Genomic DNA, 21,949 nt, shown 5'->3' on the forward strand with positions numbered 1-21,949 from the left:
CCACTATGCTATATACCTCAAATAAATATAAAATAATGTTAAATGTTAACTGTAATTGAAAATTTACAAAAGGGGGGAAAAGACGAGGGTGAATAAGAGATTCAAATTGTCCATATATAAAACAAATAAGTAATAGGTGGTAATGTACAGCATGGGAAATATAGTCAATAATATTGTGATAGCATAGTATGGTGTCAAATGGCTGCTGGACTTACCATGGTGATCACTTTTTTAGGTATGTAAATGTTGAATAACTATGGCATACATCTGCAAGTAAAACAATATTGTATGTTAGCTATATTTTTAAAATAAAAATCTTAAGAAAAAAGAGCAGAAAATAACTGCACGTGAAGTAAAAAACCAAAGTAAGATTTTGATAAAATATAAGACAAGTAAAAAGAAAAAGGAACAAATTCAAATGAACTCTATTTTGGGTGAATTAAAGATAAGAGGTTAAATATAGCAGCAGTTGCTACTTAGCTTTAAGCAATTTAATGATTAAAATTAGTGATTTGTAATGTTTTAATTATTCAATTATGAACTTATTTAATTAGGGGAATGTAAATATAGCTGTTACTATTTCTGCTAACGTGTTGTATGTCAAAGATAATAGTTGATTTGAACAAAATAGTCAGAAGAAAAATGAATCAAACAGGAATTAATTTTACTTGCTTTCCTGTGAAAGGGAGAATAAATGCCTCATTTAAAGTATATTAATTACCTAATCACTGGAAGAAGTACATATTATGTTTTATGGCAACAGAGTGACATATCTTATATGGCAAAAAATGTGATTAAAGATCTTGAGAAGAAGAGATTATCTAAGGCAGTACTAGACCCAATAAGTTTAATCTTATCTGTGTCCTTGTAATAGATCAAAGAGAATAAGACACAAAGAGGAGAAGACAATGTGAAGATCAGCAGAGATTGAGCTAAAATGGCCACAAACCAAGGAAAAGAAATTGCAGATAGCCCCCAGAGTCAGTGAAAAGCAGGCACAGATTCTCCCTTATAGCTTTCAGAGCATGAGTTGCCTCACTAACACATTGATTTCAGAATGCTGGCCTCCAAACTATGCAAAAATATATTTCTGTTGTTTTAGGACACTAAAGTTATAGTAATTTGTCACAGCATTTCTAGGAAATGAATACATTTCCTCTCGGAAATATTTGATCTATATTATACTTGTAAGAAATGTCCAAACCTGTAGAGAACGTCTATGAGTTTATTTTAACCAAGCTGACAAGAATTGCCAGGAAGCAAGATACAAAATGCTCTGGAAAATGACAGTTTTGCAGTTTCTTTTACATTTGGAATTAAGTTGGGAACACAAGGAAAATTATATGAAGGTGGAAGAAAGAAAGGCAAGATTGGATTAGAGGATAGTTAACAAGATTATGTGCTCTCTTTAGGGTGGTTATGCTTCAGAGGGGTCTGAGAAAGAGGCATTCCAAACATGTGATAAGCTAGATGTGCAAAAACAATGGACAGGGGTTGCTTAAGACAAAGATTAACCTTTTACTAAAGAAGTTATATGCCTGGAACATGACTACCCACCATGACCTGCCCAGTTAGGAATCTATGATCAGATCACCTGTGAGGTTATTTTTGGTTAAGTGTATTTTAGCACCTCTTTTTCATCTACAATATCCTAACATTTCTGGTTTTATATTTATTATAAATTTTAAAAATATTTATTTACATGGTCTTTAGTCAAAATATTAGTTACTTAAACTTTACCAAAGGGATTTAGTATTTTAAATTGAATCATGAGTATTAAAATACACTTGATTTCTCAAGGATAGGCTTCTGCATTTTGTTAAAATATGGTTAAATTCATCAGTAACAACAACAAAAAATCTAATTACAAAACCTAATTACAGAACCTGGAAAGACACTTCTCCCCAGAAGAAAAACAAACGGCAAGTAGATGTATGAAAAAGTGCTCAGCTTCACTAGTTATTAGGGAAATGCAAATCAAAACCACAATGAGATACCATCTCACACGTTAGAATGACTGTTATTAACAAGACCAGTAGTAACATGTGTTGGAGAGGCTGTGGAGAAAAAGGAATTCCCATATGCTGCTGGTGGGAATATAAATTTGGTACAGCCACTGTGTAAAACAGTACAGAGTTTCCTCAAAAAAATTAAGAATAGAGTTACCATATGACCCAGCAATCCTTTTTCTGGATATTTACCCCCCAAAATCTGAAAATATTTATTCATAAAGATATATGTACCCCTATGTTCACTGCAGCAATATTTATGGTGACTAAGACATGGAAACAACTGAAGTGTCCTTCTATAGATGCTCAGATAAAGAAGATGTGGTATGTATATACAATGGAATATTACTTGGCCATAAGAAAAGATGAAATACTGCCATTTGTGACAACATGGATGGATTCTCATGCTAAGCAAAATAAGTAAAACAGAAATTGAGAACCACATGATTTTGCTGATATGTGAAAGCAACAAAGGAACAAGACAAACAAATAAAAAAACAAAAACTCATAGACACAGGCAATAGTTCAGTGGTTACCAGAGGGTAAAAGGGGAGGGAGATGGTAGATGAAGGTAAACGGGGTCAAATATATGGTGATGGAAGGACAACTGACTCTAGGTGGTGAAAACACAATGTGATATATAGATGACGTATTACAGAATTGTCCACTTGAAATCTATGTAATTTTATTAACCGTTGTCACCCCAGTTTTTATTAAAAAATAAAATAAAATAAAATAAAATAAAATAAAATAAAATAAAATAATATGTATTTCCCAAGTGGGAAAAAAAATTCTAATGAACACGGATTGCTTTGGCAGAAACTGAGCAAGTTTTCAATTTATTACTGTGTATAGGTTACTTTAATGCAAAACTTAGTATAAAAGAAATGAGTAACATTAAGGTCCAGGTGTTTGTTCCTTGCACGTAGTATGTTTTAAAGAAACATTTTTTTCATACTTCGCTTAGTTATATGCTGTTGTTTTAAAAAAAACTGAAAGAAAGCAAACTTCTAAAAATATTGCCTTGTCTCTCTCTAGATAGATGTTTTGTGTTTGTGTGTGTGTATAAGCTAAAAAACAATTAAAATGTACAACAATAAAAGCTGCAAATAAATTTTATATATGTAAACAATAGACATTATATAGCAATGAGAATGGAAAACTATAATCTAATGCAACAATGTAGGCAAATACTGAAACATAATTATAAGTGAAAGAAGATGTACACAAGACTATAAACAGCATGATTCATTTTATATAGTGTGTAAAAAAGTAGGCATAAGTAATCTAATCAATTTGAAGTCAGGATAATGATTACCTTGGTAGGACACAGGTATGGAAACTTGTATTTTTGTGCTACTGGTAATAGTCTCTTTCTTGATATCAGTATTGGTTTTATGGTTGTGATAATTCATTTACGGTGTGTAAACTTTTTTGTATGTACATTTTATTTCAAAGAAAAGTTTAGAAGGAGCAATGATATGTTGCCATGCAATTTACTTAGTGTTTATGCTATGGAATTAAGTAGAAAATTAAGAGAAATACATCTAATTAAGAATTGCAAATTGTTCAACATCACTTAAGGAAACTAGGCAGGCACAGAAGTAATTGACTGTATAAACTTATTTTAAATAAGTTTATTTAAATAAATAATTCAATAATATGTAATGGTTAAATAAAAATGTTAAGGACAATAATGATGACAGCCTATCATCTCATGTTAAATATAATGACAGTGTCAATGAATAATACACAATCAGGGGTTAGGAATGGGAAGGAAAAGACTTCTCGGCCTGTCCTTTTTTTTTCTTCAGCAGTGATTTTAATACATTTCTCTTTATGACAGGCTTATTGGTTACTGCATTAAACATGTACTAATATTCTCAATTCATAGGCAGGCATTTGTATATTTAGATGCATTCTTTAGTGTATAGAAATATTCAATTTTTCTGAATTCTGGATGTTTGAGAATATTTGATTTCTCAAAATTTCCAGGGCTTTGAACATTTCCAGGGTTATAAAAATCTTCTCTTTTTTGGAAAGATAGACAGACATGTTTGGCTAAGTGATTCTGGAAAGAACATAACACACATGAGTGGATGCTTCTGATAAATTGATAACACAAAGGAGGATTTAATGCATATATTGAATACAAATATAAATTTTAAGGCCAATTTAGATTTTATTTTCCCTAGTAGCTCTAAACCCACAAGACAGCTGTGACACATTATACCACTGTGACACTTTTCTAGTCAACAGTTTTAGTTCCTCACTATGCATATAAATAGAAAGGGACACTTTACCATGTCTCGGATATTTACAAATAATTCTACATTGTCAGAAATAATTTATTTCCAACTTAAAAATGTTTTACCTCATATTACCCTTTCCATGTAGAATGAGGCATTTGCTAGAACCACTCTGTAAGTAAGTATAATACTAGGTTTTACACTTCAGAGTTGCAAGTGTTATTTAATTTAGACTCACAATAAATAAAAAGCCATACAAAAATTTCAGACAAGATACACAACATAGTAGAGACTTTGTAGTAAAAGGCTATTACCCAGGAGTCATTGTAAGACTCTCTTAAATGCAGAAACTAAATCTTTAAAACAAAAACATAGGGGCCATGGGGGAAAATTACAAATTTAACTCACTAGAAGGTACTTGAGGTGAGTACAGACACGATTACTAATTCCAGAACCAATTTAAACTCGATCATATTTTTCCTACATGTTACCTAGTTGCAATTTAGATCATGTATTTATTCCTGTCTGTAATTCCACTTCAACACATAAGAAGTACACATCAGAAAATGTGTCTTGATTTATGTATTGTAATTCTTATGAAGCACTCTTACAGATTAACTTAATCATAGAAACCAATGATTGACTAAGATAAGTGCTAGTTAATTTCTTTTGTAGGCCATCCAGAAGCCTATTTTGTGATAAGTGGAAATGATCCAATTAGTACCTTTACGTCAACCATTTTGTCTTCATCTTCCTTCTCAGTGCACAGCCTAACACCATGCCCACCTCAGGGCAGATATTGAGTTAATATTGCCGAACAATTGAATATAGCAGTTTACCTGCTGCTATTAAGGCAACACTTACTTTATTACTAATATTTTGTACAGCCTTAACAAAAGTCACTGTTTCCTTTTAGTTTATATGTTTAAAATGAGAAATCATCTCAAGGAATATCCTTAGAATAATTGTTTTCATAATATCAGAAGCAGTTAATTCATATGATAATTTTAAGATTCTTTGAAGCTGGGGTCAAGGATAGGTTTTCAGATAACTGCTACCTGGCTGACTGACAGCAATTGAAAACACCATTAACTGAAAGATGCAGTCTGTTTTCAGAAATGTTAAAATGGAATTTTAAAAGATGAATTGATAAAATAGGATGGATAAAAACTAGCTTTTCTCTAGAAAAAATAGTACGAAAGTTATGTTGACTTTTGCCCCCTCTCAATGTCACCTTCTTTGTACCCATGTGGTTGAAGGTCTTCCCACCTTTCATGATCTTCCTCTGGCTGTGTACCCCCTCCTCTTTTCAATTAGTCCCATTACTATACTCACCTTCCAAGCTAACTCTAGTGTTTTCAACCTTAAGTGTTCATTGGAGCTCTACTCTAGTCTTCTAAAATACTACTCCAGTATTTTTTTTTTTTAATAGAAAAATCTCATTTTTTCCAAAACCATGACAGGACTTCATGGCAGCCTAGTAAGTAACATTTTATAAGAAATAGTTTGGCAATCTACCCAGGCAGTTATATAACTCAGCTCCATGTAGAATAACTGACACTAAAAAGATATCTCTTCATTTTCCCACCATTTTTTGAGGACCAACTCATGTCTGGCAGGCACTATGACAGATGTTGTGAATTCAAAGAGAAACATGATAGACATATGTCCTCAACCTATGACCTTTATATTCTAACAGGACAAAAATCTGATAAATCACATTTAAAGCTCTTCTTGAAAAACGATATTATTTATTGATACTAAATGCAATAGTAATATATGCATAATGTAAAAATTCAAATATACATGCATTTAAGTATAATAATAAATCTTTGGCTCACTATCCAGTGGAAAGTAAATGCTTTGGAGTACGAGTATATTTCTAGATCTCTCTCTCTCTCTCTCTCTCTCTCTCTCTCTCCCCCTCTCTCTCCCTTTGTCCTTCCCTCTCTCCCTCTCTCCTTCTCACACACACATGAGCAAACACACAATTTTTCAGAAGAAATACTATTTTTCTATCTATGTATCTTATTATATATCATACATATTTACGTGTAGTATTTTTCTTCCCATGTTTATTTCAGAACACTACATTATGGAGTTTTCTCTATGTATGACAATGATTTATATCACAGTTTTTAATGGTTTTATAATGTTTCATAGTATGGAGCTATACTCATCATAATACACTCATATATTTTTTGGATTGTTTACAACTCTTCCTTATGAAAGCTGTGCTGCAATAGCCATTGCTGATCATATATCTTTGGCTACATGTGCAAAGACTTCTGTACAATAGAGTGCCAGTAGTGAAATTATCAGTCAAATGATACAAATTTTGTTACACAGTGTGTATTAGTCTTTATAAACGCTATACATTTATATTTCCATCAAAAGGTATAAGAATATTGATTTCTGATATTTTTACTGATACTAGATATTAACATTATTTTTATTGATATATTTTTCTTTGACAATTAAAAATAGCATTTGTTTTCTCTAACATACGTGTTTTGTTATGGCTGAAGTCCTGTTATTACTTTATATACTTATGCTATGATTTATACTCCTTCTTCTGTGAACTGTCTCTTCATTTTAATCACATATATTTTTCTATTTTTAAATCCTTGTATATTATTTGTATCAAGCAATTATTTCCATTTTCCAAAAATAAGACAGAGAATCCAAAGAATTATCATTTAATACCTAGCTACGCATATTATAGGACAAGAACTGTGTCTTTACAGCTATTTTTATTTTTTGCAGCAACACTATGAGGGTGAGATTAATTTTTAATTTACAGATAGGAATGAATTTTTAAAGGTGCTAAATAAAACACAAAACATAAGAGATGAAATGTGATGGACATCCAACCTATGTGGATCCATCATCCTGCTTTGCCCGGCCTTTTGCAGTGTTAGAACTGACAGTACAGCATCCAGGGAATCCAGAGAGTCTCAGACTAAACAAGACAGTCAGTCATCCTATATGAGGACATGTCTGCTATGTTGAAATAAACCGAATGCGAGGTGGCAAATCTCGAGAAAGCATAATTTGACAAATACATTTCTAAATAATTTGACGTTACTCCTTATTCTGGAACCAACCAGAAGAATAAAACATGGTTCTGAAATACTATAACAATGGAGTCAGTTAAGGTAGCTTTATAATTGTAGTCCACTGAATAATTTCTCCAAGAAAAAGCATAGTCTGTCTAGAAATAGCAATGTTTTGACTATGTAACAATAAATATGAAAACTTCATAAGTTAAGTAAATCTGTAAATTAGGCTCTGTGCTGTCAATCTTTAAAGGGCAAAATAATTCTAACATGCAGTATTTTGATATTTTTGCAAATGTGATTACTTCTACAAGGTTGTCGTTGATTGAGTTCTACCTGTTTTGTTTTTTCTTTTTCTTTTCTTTCTTTCCCTTTCTTTTTGAGATTTTATTTTTTAAATTAAATTTATTGGGGTGGCAGTGGTTAGTAAAATTACATAGGTTTCAAGTGTAAAATTCTATTTATTTATTTATTTGTTTGTTTGTTTGTTCATTTAAAGTGTAAAATTGTATAATACATCATCTATATATCACATTGTGTGCCAGTGTGTGAGATAACAAAAAGGAATTTTAATAATCCAAGGGAATAATGATGATAGGATGGGTTAGAATAATAGCACTATAGAAGGAGAGAAGTAGACAGCTTTAAGAAATATCTACATAAAATGACTCAATGGTATTTTATAATTCATTCTGAGTAGTTACAAAATGAGTGAGAATTGTCTAAGATGTCTTCAGATTTTTTTGCTTGGAAGATCAAAAGTAAATGGTATAATTTATTGAAATAAAAACATAGGAGGAGGGGCAGCCTTGACAGGCAAGACAATCTTAGTTTAGAAATGTTAAATCTCAAGAGGAAATGCTCATCTATTTCCACGTAAATATTTAAATGAGCGCTCGGAGCCTAGGAAACAAGCCATAAAAGGAGCAATAGATATTAAAGGTCATCAAAACATTGATGGTAACTGAAGCCGTGGGAATAAATAAAAAGTAGAGGGTTAAGAATAAAGAATTAGAAAGTGTAAATCAGAACCCTGTGAGGCAGGCAATGGAAAGAAAGCACTTTAGGAGACTGAGTGGCCAAAGTAATCCAACTAAAGCAGAGGGCAAGACTGGATGGTTAGGTAACCATTTAACATGCTTCTGAGAGATTAAGTAAGGTACAGATTGAGAAATATCATCCAATATGAGGTCCAAAATATAATTAGTGACCTTGACAAATACAGTGCCAGAGGAATGGGTAGAATGCAAGTTATTAAGAACGTTGTGACAAGGAGTAGGAAATGAGTGAGTGAAAGCAGCTGTACTAATCCTACACAAACACCATATAAACGATTGCAGTTTACCAAGGCTTATGCTGGTATTGTGGGGAAAATACACCTTTATAAATGCTGCTTTAGTGAAGATTTTTTATCTACAGAAGATCTACGATATACCTGCTAATGTAGATACAAACTCCACTGAAATATAAAGACGAGCTTAACATTTCCAACTGAGGTGTTTTTTTTATTATTCAAATATCATGATAAAGTTGATAAATGGCTCAAATGTTTCAACAATATGTCAAATTCAATTACTCTTATACCTACACCTTTTATATGAAAAGCAACACACAGAAATTGCTCTATCATTTTATTTATTGATTATTTTTACTTGAAGTTAGAAGAATAAAAAGCATCTAAATTCATATTGCATATTTCATTGTTTAGTTTTCTACACTGTTATAAATATAATCTTATCTGCCCTTCCAATACCCTGTGGTTATATAGAAAATATTATTAACACTGCTTCAGATAGAACCTTTACATTTTTTTCCAAACAAATCTTTAGTGTACATACATGGATTCAAACTTAATAAACTGAATTTTTCTAATACTAAACAGTTAGAAAAAGCATTACATTCTCTATCTATGGAACATAACATTTATTAAATGCTCACCATATACAGGCAGGCATTAAGCATTTTTCATTTATTATATTATTAAATCCTCAAATTAACTCTATCATTACATGAGAAAATTGAGACTTAGAAAGGTTTGGGACTTGTTCATGTCACCTACTAAATAAAGCATCTGGGTTAAAAATTCAAATTTGTGTAAACTCGTTCATTCATTCCATAAATATAAATTTCATCCCTATTACATGCTAATCACCAGTGTGGATTCCCGAGATGTATTAGTGAATAAAACAAAGAAATATTTCTCTCATTGTGCAACTTACTTTCTATTGGGAAAATCAGACAACAAAAAATAAACATTAAATAAGTAAATAATGCAATAGGCTAGAACAGGTGTCGACAAACTTTTTCTAAAAGGCCAGATAGTATTTCAGGCTTTGCCAGCCGTAAGTTCTCTGTTGTAACTACTGAACTCTGCCATTGTGGGGGGAAAGGACTATATGCATGAGCATGAGCATGGCTATGCTCCAAGAAAACTTATTTTTCATAACAGGTGATGAGCTAGATTTGGCACATGAGCTGTAGTTTGCCGACCCTTGTGCTAGAAGATAGGTGCTTGTTCTATGTGTGTTTTTATTTTTGTTTGTTTTTTAGATTCCGTATTTGTCTATTAATCTATATATCACATCCATTAAACACAGGGCCAAACTAACAACAAATGTTTACATCTTCCTGTAATTCAGCTTTTACAGCATGTGGAAATCATATTACCAACACTCCAACCAATCCCAAGTCCAACCACCTCCTTTATCTAACTCTCACATACCAAACCAATATTTCCCCTGCTCTAAACTACCCAGGGACAGGCAGCAGATAGCTAAAGCCCATCCCTAAAGCACAGAGACCACCAACATTATTTAAACTATGGCCAACCCTAAGCCATTTCGCCTGCACTGCTTTGACTTTACTATAGGAAATACAATGAAAGCTCTGAACTATGCTTTCCCTTCACTCCTCTTTCTGCATCCTAACTGAACCCAGAATTTCCCATGGCCATGCATAGTATAGCACGACTCCTCATTTCAGGAACTGTAAGTAATAAAAATCTTCTTTCAATGACATTGACCACTCTGTATCATCAATCACCTTTGTAAGTCAAAACCCAGGCCCAAATCAAAGGCCATGAAGAAAATAAAGAGTATAGCAAACATGTGTGTTTTAATCCTCCAAGAAGCAGATATCAAGCCAGAAATATGTGTAGATATGCAAGAAATTTATTGAGGGAAAGTTCTGTGAAGGAGAAAAGAAAGGAAATCAGATAAAGCTAGAAGAGCCTTCAAATTATAATGCAAGCCTGATTCTTATAAAGGAGATGGTGAAGGAGAGAGCATTGAGTAAAAAGAGCTTTGACTGCAGCACAATTCTAAGATGGGTTTGGCTAATGTGATGGGGAGTCCTTGAGGCATTCTCTTCCATTAAAGAAGTCCCACATATCAGTGAAATCATATGGTTCTCCACTTTTTCTGTCTGACTTATTTTGGTTAGTATAATAATCTCAAGAACCATCCATTTTGTTGCAAATGGTACTATTTCATCTTTTCTTATGGAAGAATAGTATTCCATTGTGTATATATACCACATCATCTTTATCCAATCATCTATGGAAAGGCACTTTGGTAGTTTCCATAGCTTGACCACCGTAAATAAAGCTGTGATGAACATCAGAGCACATATGTCTTTACAGATAAATGTTTTCAGATTTTTTGAGTAGATACCCAGGAGAGGGATTGCTGGGTCATAGGTAATTTTATTCTTAATTGTTTGAGGAACCTCCACACTGCCTTCCATAGCAGCGGCACCAATCTACTCTAATATGTGGGATATAAAACTGAAAGCAATAAAGGAATAAGACAAACAAATAAATAAACAAAAACTCTTAGACACAGACAATAGTTTAATGGTTACCAGAGGGTAAGGGGGAAGAGGGCTAGTAGATGAGGGTAAAGGGGATCAAATATATGGTGATAGAAGGAGAACTGACTCTGGGTGGTGAACACACAATGTGATATATAGATGATGTTTTACAGAATTATATACCTGAAACCAGTGTAACTTTACTAACCAATGTTACCCCCAATAAATTTTAATTTAAAAAAAAGTCTCATGCCTTGTAGTAATGAGCTTCCACTAAACTTCCAATGATACTCAATCATGGACTGGGAACAGATAATGGAAACTGTGGAGCCAACAGGAGGACAGGGGTAGTGTTGGGGGTCGATCCAGAAGGGTAGCAACCAAAACATGAGTCAACTATGTGCTGGTCTGAGGAGATCTGAGCAGTGCATTTTTTTTTTTTTTTTTTTTTTTTTTTTTTGAGCAGTGCATTTTAATGGACACAACCACATGGTGGGTTGAGGGTACTGAGGTGGCTTGAGAGGTAGGGTGAGAGTGAGCAGGCTGATCACAGCGTTTTAAAAGGTGGGTCAGAATAGGCTTCATTGGAAAAGCTGATGTCTGAACAAAGATTTGAAGGACATACAGAGTTTGTCAAGTAGATATCCTAGGGATCAGCACTCCAAGACAAAGACATTCTTAGATTAAAAGCCCTGAGTACAAAATATGTCTAGTAAGATCCATAAACAACAAGGATGTCAGTGTGGCTTGAGGAAAGTTAGTGAGAGAGAGAGGAGAGAGAGAGAGAGAGAGAGAGAGAGAGAGAGAGAGAGAGAGAGAGAGAGAGAGATCGCACACACTGGAGGATATGATGGCAGAACATAAAGGCCTTGTGGGCCAGAGTAAAGATTTCAGCTTTTACTCTAGAAAAGAAGCCAGGAAATGTGGAAAATGATCTGATTTACATTTTAAAGTGTTTTCTGGCTATTGTGTTAAAATACAGTGTAGGGGTCAAAGGCAACAGCAGGGAGAACCAGTTTGGAAGTTCTTGCAAGAACTGAGGCAAGAAAGAATGATGGTAGCTGGGAATAAGCCCATAGCCATGAAGGCTAACGGTGAAAAGAGGTCAGATTCTAGATATATCTTGAAGTTAGAACTGACAAGATGTCCTGACCCAGCTCCCATCTAATTATTCAGTACCTACTACTGAATTGGTATCTTCCTGTCTCTTCTGTTATATTTTTACATTGAAATAATGGTGTTTATATTCATTAATTCACTTATTCAAGTAGAAATGTCTATTATACACTTGTTATAAGACAAATACTTTCTTAGTTTCTGAGATAGTAAAACCTTGTCCTTGGTTTTAAATGATATCCTGACATAGATGATCTATAGATAAACATCTATATTACCTAGATAGAGACACCTCTATACAGATATAGGTGTAAGTATGGGTAAGAATAAAGGTAGAGGTAAAGGTGGGGATGATAGAGATAGACAAAGATACAGATAGAGAAAGAGAAGTGGATACAAAATAACAGTGCAAAACCAGATGTGAAGGGTGGTGTGATCGACGTTTGACTCTGTTATGGTGAGGACAAAAAGGCACACATGATAGTTGTCATTTCCACCTGGGTGAGTGGAGACAGGGTACACTTTACAAAGAAAAAGACATGAGCTGAATTTTTAAAACAGACAGCTAGGAGGTAACAGTAGAACAACGTGGGCGGCAGAGAAAGAGGAGTATGGGCTCATGAGAGCCAGTCACAAGTCCTGGGTCAATATGATGAAAGGCACCGAAGCAAGAAACAGCCTGAGAGCAAGCCGCAGCTAAATCAGAGCTTAGGCAGGAGTCAAATCATGGAGAAATTTGTAGGATTCACGAAGGAGTTTAGGTTTATCCTTCAGTTATTTACAGAACCTGTGAAGTTTCAAGAAGGGAATTAAAAAAAATAAGAATTGCATTTGTGGAAAATCTTTTTAGCAGCAAGCAATATACAGATAGTATTGAGAAAAGTCACAGAGACGTACACAACAAAATATACAGTGGGTTGTTCTTTTTTTTTTTTTCTTGAAGCAGATTACAGTCTAGAATGAAAACTATATATGTAAACAAATAATTACAAGAGAGCATGGTAAGCACTAGATATTCTAGACAATTGGTATGTCATAAGACTATATAAGTATAAATATTTTATGTATATGTGCATATAAATATATATGTGTATACACATATGCAAACATGCACACACATGTGTGTACATAGGCACACACATACATACAGCTTTTCCACTAAGGCGTAGTATTTCTAAGAAATCAATTAGAAAACCTTGTAATAGTGCCCTTAATGATAACTTTTTAGCTAATAAAAATATTTGTACATTTATTTGAGAATAAGAACTTAAAGCACCAAACAATTTTTTGAAATGGCAGATGGATTTATGATTTAAGTTGTATCAGTGTAATGAAAACATTGGTTAAGATGACCAATATGGTGTTTTCCAGAAAATTAAATACTTTTAAGTCAAACAGATTGATTATATAGTTATTGCTCATTTATAGCATAAGAAAATAAAGAAACAATCTACATGTAGATAGCATCAAAAATTACAGAATTGCTGGCTTTCACATATTTCTATTTATCTAATGAATCAATTTCTGTGACATAAAGTGATTTGTCACAAGCCATAATTTTGAACAAGTCACAAAATCTGGGCTTGAGTTGTGGTTACATTTGATATTATTTATCTGTGTCCATACGGAAAATTAAGATTACCTAAATGATGAATGAATTTCAAATAACGTATTTTCCTAGGTAGATTTGTATTCCTGTAATATTTTTTCCACTCCATTCTTACAAAAGCATAATGTTTTAGTTCTAGGAGGAAAGAATAGAGATATTATCTAGAATGTGTCAATTCAAGTCTTCAGACTCTTCTTAAAGTAACATTTTCACATAGTGATTGATAATACATATATATAAAATTTGCCAATCTATTTGAGCTTTCTCCTTCTATAGGCTTTCCTGAATGCTGCTTTAATATAATTTATCCATTTATCCAATAAAATGTTACTTGGTTCCTACTATGTTCCAGACATTTTTATAGGCACTAAGCATACAATAATTAAAAGAAATAAAATAGTAAATTAAATATAGAATTCAGTCTTCTTTTCTTGGGACAGATAAGGAAAAACCGAATTACTTCAAGAAGTATAAGAATAGTTGGTAACATAAATATTTTAGAGACTTTTTATCCTTTTTTTGCACCTTTTACATTGGTATTCCCCATGTTTGATTGTCTTTATTTCTTACTTTGTACACTCATTCCTGGGGAATGTTATTCAGGACCAAATCTTCCATATTGAAATGCATGATCCTTTCTACTAAATCTGTACCCAAATCACCATAATACAGTAACTAACTGCCTACTGAATACCACTACACTTAGAAAATTTAAACATTTCCCATTAAAAATGAAATAAAATCTGCACCCTGCTCCATTTCTATCCCCCAACTTCCCCTCAACTCATCGGCAACAACCAAATCTGGTCTTTCTTCTCTAATTGTTATCATGATGAATGACACCATCATCTATCACATGGTTCAAGTTAGAAATCTGGGAGTTATTTTACATACTTTCATCTTCCCACAACCCTTCATTTTTCCCCCTTCCAAATGCAATCAATTACCTAAACCCTTGCAATTCAAACACCTCAATACTTCTGTTGTTATTTTTCATTTCCACTTATTTTAGCCTAGTTTGATCCTATTATTTTTCTCACATACTGCAGAAATTTCAAATCTAGAGTCCAGAATTATCACTTTAAAAAAACCACACTTCCCCAGCTTGACCTCTGTTTAAAATTTCCAGTAGCTTTACATTGCTTATAGAAAAGAAACCTTAACCTCCTCACAGACCCATTCATGTGGTCAGGATCTGCCTGCTACATCCCTGCCCATTCTTATCCTCTGCCACAGCATGCTTTAGAGTTTATGTTTGAGCAATAGTAAAATCTTTGTGCGTATAATGTGCACTGACTCTCTTTGCCCCTTTTCCTCCCTTGAAGGGTTTTGCCCCTCTTCTGACTAGAATGTTTCAACTTCTCCTTTAAGAATCACCAGAAAGGTAATTTTGGCTTTTATGTTTCCTTCACTCCCTCCAGGGGTCTTAGTGAGGTGCTCTTTTTTCTGTTTCCAAAGCACCTCAGCACTTAACTGTGATAATGTTATGTTGTAATATATAGTGTAAGTGTCTTGATAGTAAGTGCCTTCTCACTTGCTATAAATCTTCAACTCCCAACTTAAAAAAAATAAAGTGATACTTATTATAAAGCACAAAACCAATTGTTGAAAGAATAAATAAAATCTTCAATGTGGTTTGTTTCTTTTGTGTATTAGATGCAATCTCTAGGTTTCTTGTTTTTGTATATTTCACATCCGCACTCAACAGCAGAGCCAGGGCCTATACCCATTTGGCACACAGTAGCCTCTCAGTAAGTATTTGTTGAAGAGCAGTAAGTCAGAGTCCAGGCTTTGCCATTGGTTAACTATGCAAGTTTTATTTAGACACTCATTTTTCTCAAGTCCCACTTTTCTCATTTATAAAGTGGAGATCGTTATATTTGACATACTGACCTCAATGACTGTTGCATGATTGAAATGAAATGATGAATACAAAAATATTGAGAAAATTATACAGCTCTGTATCTGTGTTATTTAAAACACTCTGCCATTGGTGTATTTGTCTTTAAAAAGACTATATCTGAAAAATCCTGGAGTTACTGGATTCCAGCCTGATGCAGGGTCTCCAGACAGATCAGATTCCTTCGATTTTACAAATCGATGTCTTACAATAGCTACAATGAGTAATATCACTCCTGTTAGAATTTAAAATCACATGAATTAAGATATTATCTTGTAACAGTGGAAAGGACAGCCCCCAAATAAAATAGAGCCCTTGTTTGTGCTATATTATCTGTTCAACTATATCTTAATAAAGAGCAATTAATTGAAAACATAATGTTTGAATGTGTTATTTTTTATTCAGTCGTTTATCTAAGGGGTGTTCCTTCTAAGAAGTCCCATCAATCAATGAGAATGGTTATTAATAGTACTGAGTCTTTACTTTAAAATTAGTGCACATGTGCATGCTAAGGATAAGAGTTTAGTAAAGATAATGCTTTTCATCATTTACTATGATAATACTTAACTAGATATTTACTAGTATAAATATCAACCAAAATACAATATAGAATATTGAGTGCCGATTACAGATTGGATTTAATTTACATAGAGATATTTTCTTGATTTATTTAAATCATAAACTTATTAAATCCTATATTTTGTTGTTAAGTGGAAGTCATTTTTAAAAATGAAGTTCCAAATGATGATAATCAATTAATAGTTGAAATTCAAATTAAAGACCCTAAATCTTCTAACCTATTTAAAGTCCTTGAATAACATTATTTAAGTCATGACCTATCAGTTCTTTCTGAATTCCAATGTTTTCAAAATAACATTATCTGTTTGTCTCTGTCTAATTAGAAATGGCAGTTAATAAAAACACTTTACATTTATATCTCCAACTACCAATTTATTCTAGTGTTAAATTTAATAACTTGGACCAAGCAAAGATTTTGCCTACACAGAATGCCTGTCATGATAAACAGCTGAAAAATACATATAAGCTGTATGAACCCGGCAGAATCCATCTGGTGAACCATCTGTGTGAGGACTCACAAAAATTATACCCCATCTGTTGTTTCATTTTTGCTAAGATTGCCAACCTTGTCTTCACTCCATTATCTAACTATTTTCCTTCCCTATGGATCTCGCCTGTACATTTGCTTTTATTCCCCATTGGCACCAAATATATAATTTCCAAAGCACTCTCCTCCTCTTTGAAAGGAATTAATTTATGCATTTAGTTTATGCAACTAAGAATCCTCTTGGGAAATACAGGAACTTAAAATAATTGCAGAAATAGCATAGTGTTGTTAGAAAATGAGTGCTTTATTTTAAACACCAATTTCTGCATGGGAAAGCCCAAATATATAAACTCTCACCAAACTAACCAATATTTAAGATCTATATAATGTTGAAAACATAATGTTTACCTGATCACCTCCCCCCTTCTAATCTAATCTAATCTCCATTCTACTTCATAATATTACTTTCTAAACATTCCTGTTGTCCTACTTCCTTCAATGAACACCCATCAATGGCTCATATCTCCCAAAATAAACTCCTTTAAGATTTTACCTCAAGTTCTTACATCTTCACCAAAGCTTTCTTAGCTATATCTTGTGATCACTGTAGGCACACTCTACACCAATAATATTCTCTTAGCACTTGCTTCATCTTGTTCTAACTTGTCATCATGGTTCTCACATTTCCATTTACTTCTTCTATTTTCATGATTTTTCTTGCTCTATAGCTTGTATCCTCAAACGGATATTAGCCTCTAGAGAACTGGGATATGACTCATTAGTTTTGTTTCTTCAACATGTACACAATAGCTTTTAAAAACAAAATATGAATACTTAAGTAAATAACATATTGCAATTTGATTACAGTGAGGATAAATATTAAAGGGTTATGCTGTCTTTGAAGAAACTTCAAAATCTGTGATTATAGACAGCCAACAGAAAGGAAGTATTCCCAGTAAGGCAAGCTCCCTGCCCTTTGACCATGGCTTCAGAACAAGCAGCTGCATTTGCTACAATAGACTTCTTGAAATAACAGTATGATTCACATACCTACTCAGAGTCAGTCTTTTGTTCAACCCTGTAGAGCTGAAACTACAGATGGAGAGTTCTCCAAGCTTAATACATATTTTCGTGTCAGACCAAAGACCTTAAGAGAAAACTGTAGCAGTTGATCTCTATGTCTATGTCTGTCTCTTTATCTGTATCTAAAACAGTATATCTTTGTTTACATACCTATTTATATAGAGTATAGGTGTATCAATTGAAATATATATTTATATAGATGTGAATATTATAAAATAGGACAGGAAATAGAATGAATAAGCACTAAGATGAATAGAGGCCTGTGTTTGTAAGTAAAATAAAACCCCACCCATCCAAAGAACTGAGAGGAAAATGAATCAATAGTTCATGCATTCCACTGTGAAACAGCACTCAAATAATTTCCAAAATATACATACGCCTTGAGAACTAGGGAGAGACATATAAAGTAGTTGCAGCAAAATCATAGTCTTTATGAAGAGCAAGAACTATTAAATCACACACACACTGATTCCTATCAGACCAACTGCTCTGAAACGCTTTCCCTGAATACAACATATATAATAGCATCACCGGTATTTTCTGATATTTTATTCTTATTTTATTTTATTCTTTATTTATTTAGTCTTCCTAATATTTATTACTATATGATTTCTAGTTTATATATTAAGTTGCTTATCTCTTTACTGTCTTTCTGTTTCACTACAGTATAAACTTCCTGAGAATAGGGTCTTTGTTTTATCCCCTCTTGTGCCCATGCTTAGCCCATAGTAGTCACTCAATAGATCTATTCTTATCTAAGGAATGAGCATCAAAGACCTCTGAAGACATCATTTAAAATTTTTTTTTTTCTATTTAAGGATACATCGTAATACTGTATTCTAAACTCAAATCATACTCCTACCAAGTCAACAACTCTACACCCAACTTAGAGCTTGCCAATTATATTAAATAACCACATAAATATTCTTCACATACTTTAGCCTTTCAAACAGAAGAGTAAGCATATTACAATTATTAAAACCACTCATTATATTTCTCCTCTACATATTACAAACAAAATATCTTCAGCTTCCTGCTGGGTAATTTTCTAAACCTACAGGAGTGTGTTGCAAAGGTCTTTTACGGGCTAATCCTTTTAGTTTGCCCCCCTCTATCTCCAGGTCTCTGTGATATTGGTGTTGACTATTACTCTCAATGACAAAAGTGGGAATTATGTCTTGATGTTCACCAATGGTTCTACTAACAATGCTGGAACCTACCAAAGGTGACATGGCCTCTCTTATTGGCCCTCATCAAAAGATACCTTCCTACTGCCTGTGGTGGTTGCCAAAGCACCAGTCCCCCAGACTTCACCTAATGAGTTATTTCCATTCATTATCATAGTGGAGATGGCAATGTCCACTATTGAGGGAACCAATGTTTTTCTCGTGTTATTGTGAAAATCAATGGCCTTTCTTCCCATTGTTGTAGAAGCGGCTCGCAATAACATAACTGAAGTGTATGTATTCAATTTCTCGAGTGGATAATACTGGAAAGACCAAAGGACATTTTTATTTGAAACTCATCTTTCATTTCCCATGGACTTGCCTAAAGACTGAAGTAGATGTGATGGCAGCTGGGTTGAGGGATTAACCAAGGGAGAGCTATGACCTTTTTCTCTAATGCTGACCTATCATCCTTGAAACAAAACTCTGTATCACAATATCCTCATTATGAGTTCTTTCTCATAAGGCTCCTTGTTCCCTCCCATAAATCTCAGAGTGAATATAACTCAGTCTCAAGCTGGGATGCCTGCTATAGAAAGCATTGTGACTGAACAGCATATCAAATCATCAATGAATTTTAAAGGCTTTGAGTGTGATTCCGTATAAAGGGTAAACAGGAAAGGGCAGTGGTTAGATGTCTTCTCAGGAGGAACAATAGTCAAAGGCTCTTTAATGGAAACCAGGTGACTTTTTTTTTTTCCCTTTTCATACCTGGAGTGAGGCAGCATAGCAAGCACTTCCTCGATATGTCTAAGCCAAGCAAATCCGACACGCAGCAGCAGCCATCTGTGACCCACGGACTATAATATTCTGATGTATTTGATGGAATGGAATGTGAGGTATCTTCTTTATTTAAGGAATTGTTATGACAGTTCTAGTTTGTCAGGTTGCAAATTCTGAAAACCTGGCACCTGTAAGAATGTGATTTGTGTTACTAGAAGAGATATGCAGTGCATCTAAAAATAATGAAACCAACAGTGAATTAGACAGGCTTAGGATTCGGTGTCATGACACATTCAAGCTACAGGGTGGTGTCACCTATTGCTCTGAGACATCTGACAACCCACCAGGGATTCAATGAAGGACTTCCAAAGAAAAGCTGGATGATTCCCTGAGTACCTTGTTAGCAAGGTATAACCAAAGTGTTTGGCTTACTATTTGTTTTAGTATGGCTCAGACATTCTTAAAATATTAGAATCATCAAAAAAGAAAGAAAATCTGGACAGTAACCAATGCAATATTATATTTGAACATTAAATGTATATTTTTATACATGTGAAGTCATCTTTCATTCGCTCACTTTCACCTCTTTCCAGAATGTATCAATACATATTATTAGCCAAGTAAAGACATCTTCTCAGCCTTGTTTCCATAGAAAACCAAAGCACATAATTGAAAGATGTTCTGTCTTTCATACACAAAGTATGAAAGGATTCTTTCTAGGTTTTTAAGATAGGGAAATTAAGAACTAAGACAAGAGCTACATAACAGTAAATATGAGACACTTGAAAACCTACAACAACATTGTTACAAATTTGAGAGGTCATCCCTACAATGTTATCTTATTATTAGTCAAAAGTGGAAAGTGGACTATTAAGCTAATGCTCTATAAAAATAAATACATAAATAAAAGCTCAATATACCTGGCATACTCTATTTTGTAGTTTTTATGGATGTACTTTTAGAGTTATTTCTCATGTTTTAATGGGGGTATAAAAGCTTCAGCCTGTCAGGAAGTGTAGCAGAATGCCATAAAATTGTTAGACAAATTATCACTGACAATGACTTTATTTGAACTTTATTGATTCACCTTATATTGGGTGATACTTTGGTACCTACACATAATGTATTTACTTGTCAAATTGCAGTAGTTCCCAAACAACCAGATTTCACAATAAATTTACCTCAGAGTTTGAGGGAGAACGAAAATGTGGTAACAGGTTACTGCAATAATTATAGGGTCATTAATTCAAAACTAGCTATCTCTCTACATTGTTCTCCTACTTAAACATTTTCCCAAGTAGATTCCTAGATCTTCTTTTCAGAAAAATGGCATAGATCATTCAAATCTCTCCCAATCTCATTTCCAATAAAGGGTGTTAGAAGTCAAGGGCTTAGTTAAAATACAGAATATACTGGTTAATTATTTATTATGTGTCAAGCTATACAGGGTACAACAGTGATTCAAATATTCTACCAATACATGAGGGAATAACAGTATGGTGAGAAAAAGCCATATAAGCAAGTAAGTATAAGGTCACATAAAAATGCAGTAACAGTCCTGAACGAAACATTGTGAGAAACGAGTAAAGATAATTACTGTTCAAATTGAAAAGCTCTAATATAAGCTCTCAGCAAAGTACCTAGTACACAGTATATATTCAGTAAAGTTTAAATACTACTACTATTATTATTAAGTATGTCATTACAGGAATGGTTGATGCCTATGATACTGGGAGAGCAGAGATCAATCAGTTACTATTAAAAGCATTATTTTTATCAGTTAAAGAGTTCAGAAATGATTTCGTGATAAAACAGTCTCTTGTGACTGTTACGTATATTAAATAAAGATGTTTGCACTGAGAAAGAAGGTAACAAAGTATTTATTTTTATCCTTATATTTTTCTACTAATTTGTAAATCTACATACTGTATACTTTTTGATAGTACCAATGTTTCTATTACTTTATCCTGAAAAATATAAAAGAGCTAAAACAATAATGGAATATTTATTCTTTAAAGGACTTCTTATTTTAGACAATACTGAACATTAATTTTTGCCTATGTGATTACATGAAAGTCTATACGTAGCCTATAAAATGC

Source organism: Rhinolophus sinicus, linkage group LG02 (genome assembly GCF_036562045.2).
Source record: "Rhinolophus sinicus isolate RSC01 linkage group LG02, ASM3656204v1, whole genome shotgun sequence".
Classification (NCBI taxonomy): domain Eukaryota; kingdom Metazoa; phylum Chordata; class Mammalia; order Chiroptera; family Rhinolophidae; genus Rhinolophus; species Rhinolophus sinicus.